Below are 11773 nucleotides of genomic sequence, written 5' to 3' on the forward strand. Positions count from 1 at the left end.
CCTCTCGTGCTCTCTCCCCCCTGGCTCTTCTAACAGTGTTACTGGTAAAAGACAAATTTAAAATTAAAGCTGCAAGCAGCGTTGGCGGGCCCAAGCGGTTAACATGGTTGAAAAATCTTGCACTAATGATATTATGAGCAAAATTCGAGCTTGAAAAAGTAGGATTTTGAACATCATCTAATAGTTACTGTACGTTTCACTTGGAATTTAATATTTTACGGAAAATCCAATATGGCAGCCAAACCACGTGACCGATCCAAACGCCTTTCGCAAACTTGAAAGAGATCACACTTAAGATATTACACATGAAATTTCAGCTCAATCGGTGTGTTTGTTGTGGAGAAGAAAATTTTTATAGATTAAATCATGATTTTCCTAAATCCAATATGGCGGCCAAACCACGCGATCAATCAAAATGCCTTTCGCAAACTTGAGAGAGATCACACTTAAGATGTTACATGTCAAATTTCAGTCAAATCAGTGTGTTGGTTCTGGAGAAGAAGATTTTTAAAGATTAAATCACGATTTTCGCAATATCCAATATGGCGGCCAAACCACGTGACCGATCCAAACGCCTTTCGCAAACTTGAAAGAGATCACACTTAAGATGTTATACATAAAATTTCAGCTCAATCGGTGTGTTGGTTGTGGAGAAGAAAATTTTTAAAGATTAAATCATGATTTTTCTAAAATCCAATATGGCGGCCAAACCACGTGACCGATCAAGATGCCTTTCGCAAACTTGAATGAGATCACACTTAAGATGTTACATGTCAAATTTCAATTGAATCGGTGTGTTGGTTCTTGAGAAGTAGATTTTTAAAGATTAAATCACGATTTTGCAAAATCCAATATGGCGGCCAAACCACGTGACGATCCAAACACCTTTCGCAAACTTGAAAGAGATCACACTTAAGATATATACACATAAAATTTCAGCTCAATCGGTGCGTTGGTTGTGGAGAAGAAATTTTTAAAGATTAAATCATGATTTTCCTAAAATCCAATATGGCGGCCAAACCATGTGACCGATCCAAACGCCTTTTGCAAACTTGAAAGAGATCACACTTAAGATATATTACACATTATTTTTCAGCTCAATCGTGTATTGGTTGTGGAGAAGAAAATTTTTAAAGATTAAATCATGATTTTCCTAAAATCCAATATGGCGGCCAAACCACACGACCGATCCAAACGACTTTCGCAGACTTGAAAGAAATCTCACTTAAGATGTTACATATCAAATTTCAGTCGAATCGGTGTGTTGGTTCTGGAGGAGAAGATTTTTAAAGAGTAAATCACGATTTTCGCAAAAGTCCAATATGGCGGCCAGATCACATGACCGATCAAAACGCTTTCGCAAACTTGAAAGAGATCACACTTAAGATGTTACATGTCAAATTTCAGTTGAAGCGGTGAATTGGTTCTGGAGAAGAAGATTTTTAAAGATTAAATCACGATTTTCGCAAAATCCAATATGGCGGCCAAACCATGTGACCGATCAAAACGCCTTTCGCAAACTTGAAAGAGATCACACTTCAGATGTTACATGTGAAATTTCAGTCGAATCTGTGTTTTGGTTCTGGAGAAGAAGATTTTTAAAGAGTAAATCACGATTTTCGCAAAAATCCAATATGGCGGCCAAACCACGTGACCGATCAAAACGCCTTTCGCAAACTTGAAAGAGATCACACTTCAGATGTTACATGTCAAATTTCAGTCGAATCGGTGTATTGGTTCTGGAGAAGAAGATTTTTGAAGATTAAATCACGATTTTCTCAAAATCCAATATGGCGGCCAAACCACGTGACCGATCAAAACGCCTTTCGCAAACTTGAAAGAGATCACACTTAAGATATTACATGTCAAATTTCAGTCGAATCGGTGTTTTGGTTCTGGAGAAGAAGATTTTTAAAGATTAAATTGATATTTTTCAAAAATCCAATATGGCGGCCAAAGTCACGTGACCGCATGCGATTTTATTGGCAAATTCTTAAGACCTTAGGCCATGCTTGCTATACAAAAAATTTCAAATCGACTAGACCCCTGGGTATACTGGAAAAGCCATTTTTAGGTTTTTGGAAAATCCAATATGGCCGCCAGGTCACGTGACCAATCGAAATTTGTATACCCAGGTGCACGAGATCTCATAGGTACCTATTAGCCCTGCAAGTTTCAGAAGTTTGCGGTAAGCGGTGTTTGAGTTCTAGGTCGACAAAAAAAGAGCGGAAGAACCAGAAGAAGAATATTGAACTCCAGTAAAAGCAATAGGGGCCCAGCCGGTAGGCTTGGGCCCCTAATAACTATCGGATTGCACTACAGTGCACCGTGGCGCACATCAATTTCTCAAAATTTTCACAGGATCTAGGACAAAACTGAACTGTTGTGAATTCATCCTTTATTATCACAGAAACATGTTTTCATTTACCTCAGTTCAATGACCATTTTGACAATTAAACATACCATATTCATGCTTTTCATTAGAAGCTGGCAGCTGGAGAAATGACACAAGAAGGTCACAAATTTTCCGTTCCTGTATATTTATTTATCTTCAGTCTCTGGCAAACAGAACTGTTTTTCACAAATTGTATTGTCATTGTTTGGTTGTTGAATATTGTGACACAAACACTGATCATGCATAAAATGTAAAAAAATATTGCAGTGTTCAATGTCATTTTCAAACAGTTTTACCAAATGCAAAATAGCCTGAAACTACTCTCAGATTGCACCATTAAACACATCAATTTCCCAAAATTCCAATACGAGAGGCGGAAACCCCCTCTCGTGCTCTCCCACTTGGGGTGTTCTAACAGTTTCACTTAGTAAAAAAAAATTAAAAAACACCTCTCAGATCGCACCAAACTGCACCATTGCACACATCAATATCTTAAACTTTCCATGCAAGATAGGGAAAGCCCCTGTGACACTTTCCCCCTAAGCCTCTCACACGTGTTCTCCCCCTGTACTTTCAAATTCTGCCCGGTCAGATATCCTCGTGAAAACCCTGTCATAATATCCATCCAAATTAAACAATATACTATATGGTTAGATACTGCGTGAGCTTTTATATCTTTATTTTATTGTGACTTGCAATTTCATTTTGATGGGTTCACCTTTTTGAACCATCATGAGATAACTGATGATAGTCTAGCAGAGTACATCAGGATTTCAAAGGTCTTTACTGTTAAATTGCTGTATTTTGTAAATTTTACAAATACATCCCTAAGTGGGGGGGATCAGTCAAAATTTCAGAGTTAGAGAGGGGAGTTACTCAAATTCATCATGGTTGACGGAAGGGGGGGGGGGGGGTTGTCACTTGAAATGTCTGAGTTTCAGGCCGTAAATAATGACGGCTCCCTTATATACAACGCATCACAAACTTGATGACAAAAAAAAAAAAATTGCATTGCTACTCCATTTGAAAAAAAAATTGATGCAGCTCTTACAGTAGAAAAAAAATTGCTGTCACTGTGACAGGAAAAAAAAATTTGCTCCCATACCCATTTCCTCCATACCCCCCCCCCCCAAATCAAATGGGTTCTCCCCTTATGAAGCAGTCTGTAAGAAGTGTTGTGCTTCAGGAGCACTTTTTAGTGTGAAAGGAAGATATTGTATAGCGCTGATTCTCACTACATGAAAGATGAAACACACATGCAAAGAAAATATCTGTAAAGGCATTTTTCCATCAGTCACAATACTCAACATCGTCAAACTCTAAGGTGATGTTGAACTTGTTCACCCATAATGCAACTAACATTATGTAACTTGACACCCCCTGAAAAAGAACTCACGAAAGATTATACAGTTAAAATTGGTAAATAGGTGCTTTAATTGAAATATATAGAGACCTCTTGCATGTGATAAAAAGGAATATGTTTGAATGAAATCTTATTTGAAATTCTCAATGTTTGTGCTTGCAATTCAGTGAGAAGACTCAAAATCACCAACAAAGTATTGCTGTTTTTCTGTATTGCCCTTTGTATAATAAAAAATTAAACAGATAGCAGGCCAACACATTGACATTTCAAATCTTATCACATTTGAAGACAATCACTGGACATACTTGGGTCATGCTATGGCTATGGCTCAGATTTTAACATGCCATTTCAGTTATTTCCAGTCCCTGTTGTACAAAACTTTTCCCTGCACTGGGTATTTTTCAGCTTCAGACTTTGTTACTGTGACAAAAAGTGCCTGTCAATGGCTTCTTCCTCAGCCTCAGTCGGTGGTACTTTTCATCCATGAATGTAGCATGCTTCCTTCCTATGGAAAGGTAAGAAATGAGAAATTGAACAATTTAAAAATTAGAGACATGAGGACACTGAACTTTGATCATTGTTTGAAACTCTTTTCATGTTCAGGATGTCAGTTTGTTTAATCCTCTTTCTCCCAAGTGGTATTTATTTCTATGGTTTGTCTATGGAGCCTGTTAGAAAGAGGATTACATGGAGTCAAGATACTGCCAGGCATCAAAATTAGTGTTGTTCAATGATAGCCTACACTTGAGTATAACCCCTCACATTGTCTAATATTCACCCCATGATAATTCCTTCCAAAGCCCTCCCAAAAAGTAAAATCCATGGCAAAGTCTTCCAAAGGAACCGATTTTAAAGATCCCATTCAAAGCAAACAATCACACAGATATATCTTGTTAAAGCAAAGCAGTCTGTGGTACTGTCTCAGATTTTGAAGCAGGGGGTTGAATGGAGGGAAATCACTTGCTTAACTGACATAGTTTCTATGGAATTTAACTTGAATAATGCAATACAGTATAGATAAAAGCTACATTTAGCATCCACTACATCCTGACTAAAAGGCCACTTTGAGACTGGTTTGATTAGCTGTAATACATAAACTACACATTTGTATAGACATCACAAAAACACACATCATTAGACAGTCTTAATTTAAGTTTAATTAAAGGGACAGTACACCTGTTACTTTTCTGATTTAAAAATATTTTGTTTTTGTACTATCTTTTCTTCTCCCGTGCAAAGTCAAGTTTTCACCTAATCAAAGTGCACTGTGAATTTTGGTGGGGACTAAAATTAATTTGCTAACAATCACAATTTCATATATGATATATGCTGTCTTAAAAAGTTGAACACTGGACATGCAACGTGCTTTTCGCAATAAAAAAAGACAGTGCAGTTGGTACAATTAAGAACAAAATTAATTACAAAATCATCAAAACTTACAGCTACTGTTCTGAGGGAACAAACAGAGTGTCTGACATTTGTTCTGAATAGATAGGTTGCAGTCAACTCAGATTGTATAGTTTGTTTTGAAAAATTATCAATACAAAAAAGGTTTCACTGAATTTCCCTGGATACCACAGTATCTGGTTTTGATGATATGAATATATGCAACCTATTCATACACATATCTAATGGAACCCGGATGTGACAGGATCAGACTCAGAGATGGTGGAGATCTTTTCACAAAAGCAGTTTATACCTCACTTAAAAGGGAAGAAAGGACAGGATAAAGGTCAAGAAGAGGTATTACTGCAGAAAACTTGGGAAGGAGAATAAAATTCCACAGTTTAATATCATCATTACTTCACGTCAGTTCCACATCCAAGCTGCCATGAGTGAGAGGAACAAAGAAACCCTATCAATGATAATTCATCCCTCTAGTGTGCATAAATGAGGTCTATATCTAGAAACATACTGACTGGCTGTAGGCCCTAATGACTGAAAGTTACTAAAATAATTTCCCCTTAATTTAAGAATTAAAGGAAATTATTTAATTTCAGGTACATGTAACTCACAACTTAAAAGGCAAACACATGTACTGTGTTGTCCTTTCAACCACTCAGTACCCTGGCAAGGTGTCAGTATATCATTAACAATTCACTGACCAGTTTTATATGGCTTCTCTTTCTCATTTTCAGAAGAACATGGTGCTTTCTTTTCCTTTGCATCTTTTCCCTTGAAGCTAAGCAAAAAAAGCATACATCATGTATAAATCATTTAGCAAAACTAAATATTTTTACCTGCAGTCATGTAACTGAATATTTATCTTAGAAATGCAGAATGTCTGTATTTGACATTGCAGAAGAAGAGATAGCTTATGAGCACTACTCAATCATGATTTGGGAATACCTGCCAGACAGTATCACTTCCCACTTGCACAGTCAGTAAAAAGCAGTATTGAGCCAAAAGTATATGTATTTTCAACCACTTGGCTTTATATGTTGTAAGAGCTTTAGTCTAAAATCATCTGTACAGTATCTCTGTCTTCAGGGACCTTCAATATTCAAGGATTCACGGTATTAAAATGCACCGTATGGGAAATGTTTTGCTTCACAAGTTTTACTATCTGTAAAAAAAAATTAACAAAGAGAATATTCCCAAATTATATTTGTCGAGAAAGAAGGGTAAAATGACAAGCTTTTAAAAAACAATGTAACTTTCATTCTCATATTTTCAAATGACTTTGTATGGGAGACGTGATCTATTTACAATGCCAAATTTCCTTCAGTTAAGGATGTACGAGCGGTACGCGCGCGTGGAATTTGTCACTTCCCATAGGATTACATTGAAATTTGCTGGAAAATCAATTTCTACTATTGTCATTTTCATGAAAATTTGCACAAAGCTCAGTCTAGAGAAATAAATAATAGTGATCAAATAAAATGATATGGTCACCGTGCTAACTTTTGAGATAAACAGCATTGAATTATTTCGTCCATAGAAAATGCATTGGTGAAAAAATGCTGACTCAGCACTTTTTCTCCTCAATGGCAAAATTCATCGTCATGTATCTCAAAAACGACTGCGGTGACCCCTATATTTTATCACACATTTTGATAATACTTACAAAGGAGAATCCAAAAATCGACAATTTAGAGAAATGACATTACTTTTAATTTTACCGATCGTACATCCTTAAAACATCTAGACTGTAATGAAGCCTGATCTTCCAGTTCATCAATTTCATGTTCTGTGAGCACCATGCCCCTAAGAATTTGCAAGATGCAAGAACAAGAGCATGTGCAGCATTCTGAGACAGTTGATGAATCCTAAGGCACCAGGAAAAAGTTTATTTACAAAACATGCACAGGCTATCATGTTTGCAATTTTCTTGGCAATTGATAGTTTTAGCTACATGAATATGGCACAGCCCTGATATTTTAGGAGGGAGGTTGACGCAGTTGGTCTATATTAATAAGTTCGATGATGAGAAACCAACTCCGTTTTTGACCTAAACGATTGAAAAGCAAACAAAGGGATACTTTGGAATGAAATTTATGTACAGTATACATGTAGTTCATCATGTGAGTGTTTGATGTTGATGACATCTTGTTTATCTTTTTTTGAAGTGATCGGATTGGTTGATATGCAAATGAGCCATTGGTTATTTGAGTCCACAACTGCAGAAGTGCCTTTGCTCAACTATGACAAAACAAGGAAGTAACAACAACAAATGCATAAAATGGTCTTATTTATTCCTATTTGTACACATATACTGTTGTGAAGTATTTGTACCATGATAACATGACTTCTAGATGCGTGATACTATCTGAATCTATCTGGCATATATTTATACTGCATTAGGAAAATTATTCAGAACTTACAATATCACTTTTATGATCAACATCCTTTGGACAGAAATTCATGACAGCGATCTCAGGACTGGGATCCATGGTAGTGTCCTAGGACAGGTATCCATGACAACATCTTCACCCAACTCCTATAGCTTTAAAAGAACAAATCACATACACACCGCAGTGAGTTCAAAATGAAAGCTTGTGACTCTGAGTCTTTATCACCACTTCTACAACCTTGGCACTTTTCCCCCCCATGATTCAAAATAAATCAAGTTGATGAAGCCCTAAACTGCAACTTCTGTCACTAATTTTACCCGTTTTTGTAAAAAATCATGGGAGTTATAAATGGCAAAAATGGCTTTCCCATATTATAGCAACCTAGAAGCTAGCACACATGTGAAAATCAGCCTTGGTAAATTTCCCCTTTAAATAGCACAGACTGCAATTTTTAAAATTTCATCAAACTTACAGCAACTCACTGGACCCCATTAAAAGTGTATAAAATTGTATTTCATAATCAGAGTTCTCCACAGGCCCATTAAATGTGGCAGCTAGCTGAGTGTTGGAATTACCAACTTACAAAACATGTAACAAAATAAGGCCACTTTGGAATGTGACTTTCTTTCAACTCTGTATTTTTGCGGTAGTTTTGAAGGATTAAAACGTTCGGTATTTATCATAGTCAATACTCTTACAAAGTGTTTCAATTTCAAAGAAAATTTTTTTCTAGAAAACTGACCAGCTTCATGCTACATGTAACTTCACTTGATACACAGTGAAGTTCCATGTAGTTACAAAGTTGTTATTCTCAATTGCTTTTTGAGAGTCTATTCATAATGTGATCATCATGTCTACTGAGTAGAGTGACACGTTTAGGAAAGTTGTGACAGGTACTCAAATTTTAGGCAGATAGTATGCTAATGTTATGCTAAAATATGGAAATGAGGCAGCACAATTTTTCAATCCAATCGTGGAGACCATTGATGTTGCGATTTACAAGATTTATTATATTAATATGTAAACAGAATTGCTATTCCCCAATATGTCAGAGAATTTGCCGTCTTGATGTTACGAAAAGGACGGTTTCATTTCATTTGTGAATACAGACTTTGGGGGGGGGGGGCAGAATTTGAGAAAAAAAGGGATGGGAGGGTCTCCTTTGGCAATCTCATGCATACCAATTAACCCCCGACCCACCTGCTCATAATTACTTAGTCTCCCTCAGTTTAGTTTGGTACAAGAAACATAGCTTTTGATTGTTTTGGGGAATTGAAGCATATCATGAGCGTTAACACACTGAATCTTGTAAATGTTTTGATAGTACAGCATGTAAGGAAATACAGCATGCAAGGAAAAAAAATTGTTCATGCTTCCATGTCGATTTATTCTCAGCAAAGTCAGCCACACGTCTGAATTAAATTCTGAGTGAATCGCAAACCATAAGACCTGGGAACTTGGTACATGATTATGGAATGTGAAACATAAATCAGGCTTACCCCTTCAGCATGGCTGACTTTCTGATTATTTTTTTTCCAAAGGATATGCTCGATAAACAATAATTATTGCTCGTGAACTTTATATTTATTAGCCAAGATTTAGTTTCAAACTCCCAAGAATACTATAATATTAACATATAATCTACGTATTCTTACTTCACTTGATGATATAAAATCTCTTTCACCCAGGCCCATAGAAAAACTTCAAATATATTATATGTAGACATAGAGGAAATATATAGGGGAAAGAGCATTCCTTAATTTAAGATACTTAAAAATACAACAATTATTGAATGTTTGGACTGACCCAGGTATTCTAAGCTGGATTCGAATGCACAGTCAAGGCAATGTGAACAGTGATGCCAATGGTAAAGGCTTACATTCACTGGGTACGGGCTGAACGAATAGCGAAGAATCAAGCGACAACTGAACAAAAGAAGAGTGAGCTCTGTCTCCAAAAATCTCCGGATTTCCGGTGGAAGCGCATGTTGGACATGGCCCAGACGTGCACCGTTTGCAGTAGGACTCGGACTAAGTCACCTCGACCCCTGTCCGTTTCGACCCCAATATTTCACACTCTCTTGTTGTGCTCAGCTCTAACTTGTCATATCTTTCTTGTTTCATGACGTTTTACTGAATATATCATGTATCTGTCCTGGAAAATTGGCTTCTAAAACAAACAATTTAGCTGTTTCGATACACAAAATGCGGAGACACTTTTACGACCAAGTGCAGCGCGCAGACTGTTCATAGTTTTTGGCGACTTTGATGGACCCGGCCTAGCCCTACGTACAATGCTGCGCATGCGCATGTGTGTTCCCAGACTTATATGGGGAGGCCATACAAGGCCGGGAACACACAGCAAGGACACCGGCCGGTAACCTGAGAGGTCTACCAGTTGCGAGCTCAGCCAGTGCCCGCGCCGACCAACTCGGCCAGTGGGAGAGGTCTACCACTTACATTGCGTACATTTTCTCTTCACAGTCAACAGATGCTTTTTAGTTTTTTTATGTTATTTTGTTGAACATTCAGTAAACAACGAGAACGTCTGACGTTTAACTCTGAAAAACAAATTGGTCGACCTCACCCTTTCAACAGATCGCGGGTAGGGAGTACGATCGAGAGGTATAAATTGGCAGTAACAATGACTTAATCATTGATCGTTGGATGAATAACGTTTTATGCTATGGTTTGACGGTAGTAAATCGTAGGTTCAAAGGTATTTTAATGGAAAGCAAAATACGATGTACCACATTCCGGCCGATGTCATCGTGTAGATAACCATGGCGGAAGGAAGTTTGCAATCATCGCGCTCATGAATGACATTGACATTGCTTAGCGAGACCTAGAAAATAGAAGAATACTGTAGTCTCATCATATAACCATACTCCTACTGGCCCAGCTCGCAACTGACTGACCTCTTTTTATTCGGCCTGGCCTGGCCCTGCATCAGAATTACACGGCGGCCGTGGTGCCGGCCTGGCCCTGCATCAGAATTACACGGGGGCCGTGGTATGCATAACCGCGGCCGCTGTGTAATGAACCACACGTAACTGTGCCCTGAATACCGTGCTGTGTGTCCCCGGCGTTATACGGCGTCCCACCGCACACAATGTATCTGTCGAGCCATTCGGGTGCGTTCCCGACGTTACAAGGTTCCACTAAAGTCTTCCAAAGTGCTATGAGCATCGAAAAATCTGAGGACGTACTTTCGAGATGATAATGATACAAGTTTCATTCATACCAAAGGAGACGAAACGGTCAGGGGTCGAGCGACTCGCAGAAGCCACTGCAGCTCACAAGTTACCCGCGACAAAAATCGGGAAAGGGTAAACTTTATTAGCTTCATAACAGCCGCACAGTGTCTTATAGGAATACAAAGCAGTAGGCACTTACCACTATCTTTCTTTAACTTGAACAAAAACCGGAACGTAGTTAGTGTTCGGTAGATGTGCTGTACCACGACTTTCACGACCATGGCTGTACAGTCGGTCCGCTGGCTGAAGCTGTTCGCACTAGTTACGCACACACGGCAGACATAACCATCCGAGTTCAGAATATAGTGCGTGCCGTGTTGGGCTTAATTGACACGTTAAAGGTTGATAGTTTGGTGTAATTGTTTGACATTAAGCAAGTACTATACTTTTAAACAATTACTAAGAAGATACAAATAGATGAAACTTTGAAATTATGATCCGCTACCTCCGCTACCCTTCGCTACCCAAAATCTCATTTGCATAAATGAATCGTGCCTCATATCCTGCGATAATTGCGAGACGGGAAACATAAACTGAAAGGATTATCCAGAAGTACGGGGAAATAGAGGTGATTGAAGGCTGGCTGTGATATCGCAGCAGTACTTGTTGCGTGTATCGAACGCGCTAGGGTCATTGAGGTCATCGCCGACTGTGGCGTGACCCCAATGACCCTAGCACGTTCGATACACGCCACAAGTACTGCTGCGATATCACAGCTAATTGAAAGCAAACTTTGTTGGAACTGTGAACGACGATTGATTTCGATGGATAGAATGGTGTCCGAATTTCGTGAAAAATGCCAGGCATCATGTCGACGTTCTAAAAGTATTAAGAGGTGTGCTAAATCACAGTGGCTAAATCATGGAGGTAGAAAGTCTTTCTTTCTACCTCCAAGGCTTTGTGGTACAAACAAGAAGTTGGTGTCAAGTGAGCCTGAAAGTGCGAAACAAAAGAAAGATGAGAAA

General features: G+C 38.3%; 1 long non-coding RNA gene across 1 annotated transcript; it reads right to left on the minus strand.

The window, feature by feature from the left end:
• Nucleotides 1–3805: 3805 nt before the first annotated feature.
• On the minus strand, nt 3806–11040 carry LOC139117325 (uncharacterized). Its single transcript, XR_011548496.1, has 4 exons — nt 10948–11040; nt 7583–7704; nt 5864–5940; nt 3806–4263 (listed from the first exon to the last, which is right to left on the minus strand). It is a non-coding gene; the product is annotated as an uncharacterized lncRNA (long non-coding RNA).
• Between the last annotated feature and the right edge of the window lie 733 nt (nt 11041–11773).

The sequence above is a fragment of the Ptychodera flava genome, chromosome 18 (genome assembly GCF_041260155.1).
Source record: "Ptychodera flava strain L36383 chromosome 18, AS_Pfla_20210202, whole genome shotgun sequence".
Taxonomy (NCBI): domain Eukaryota; kingdom Metazoa; phylum Hemichordata; class Enteropneusta; family Ptychoderidae; genus Ptychodera; species Ptychodera flava.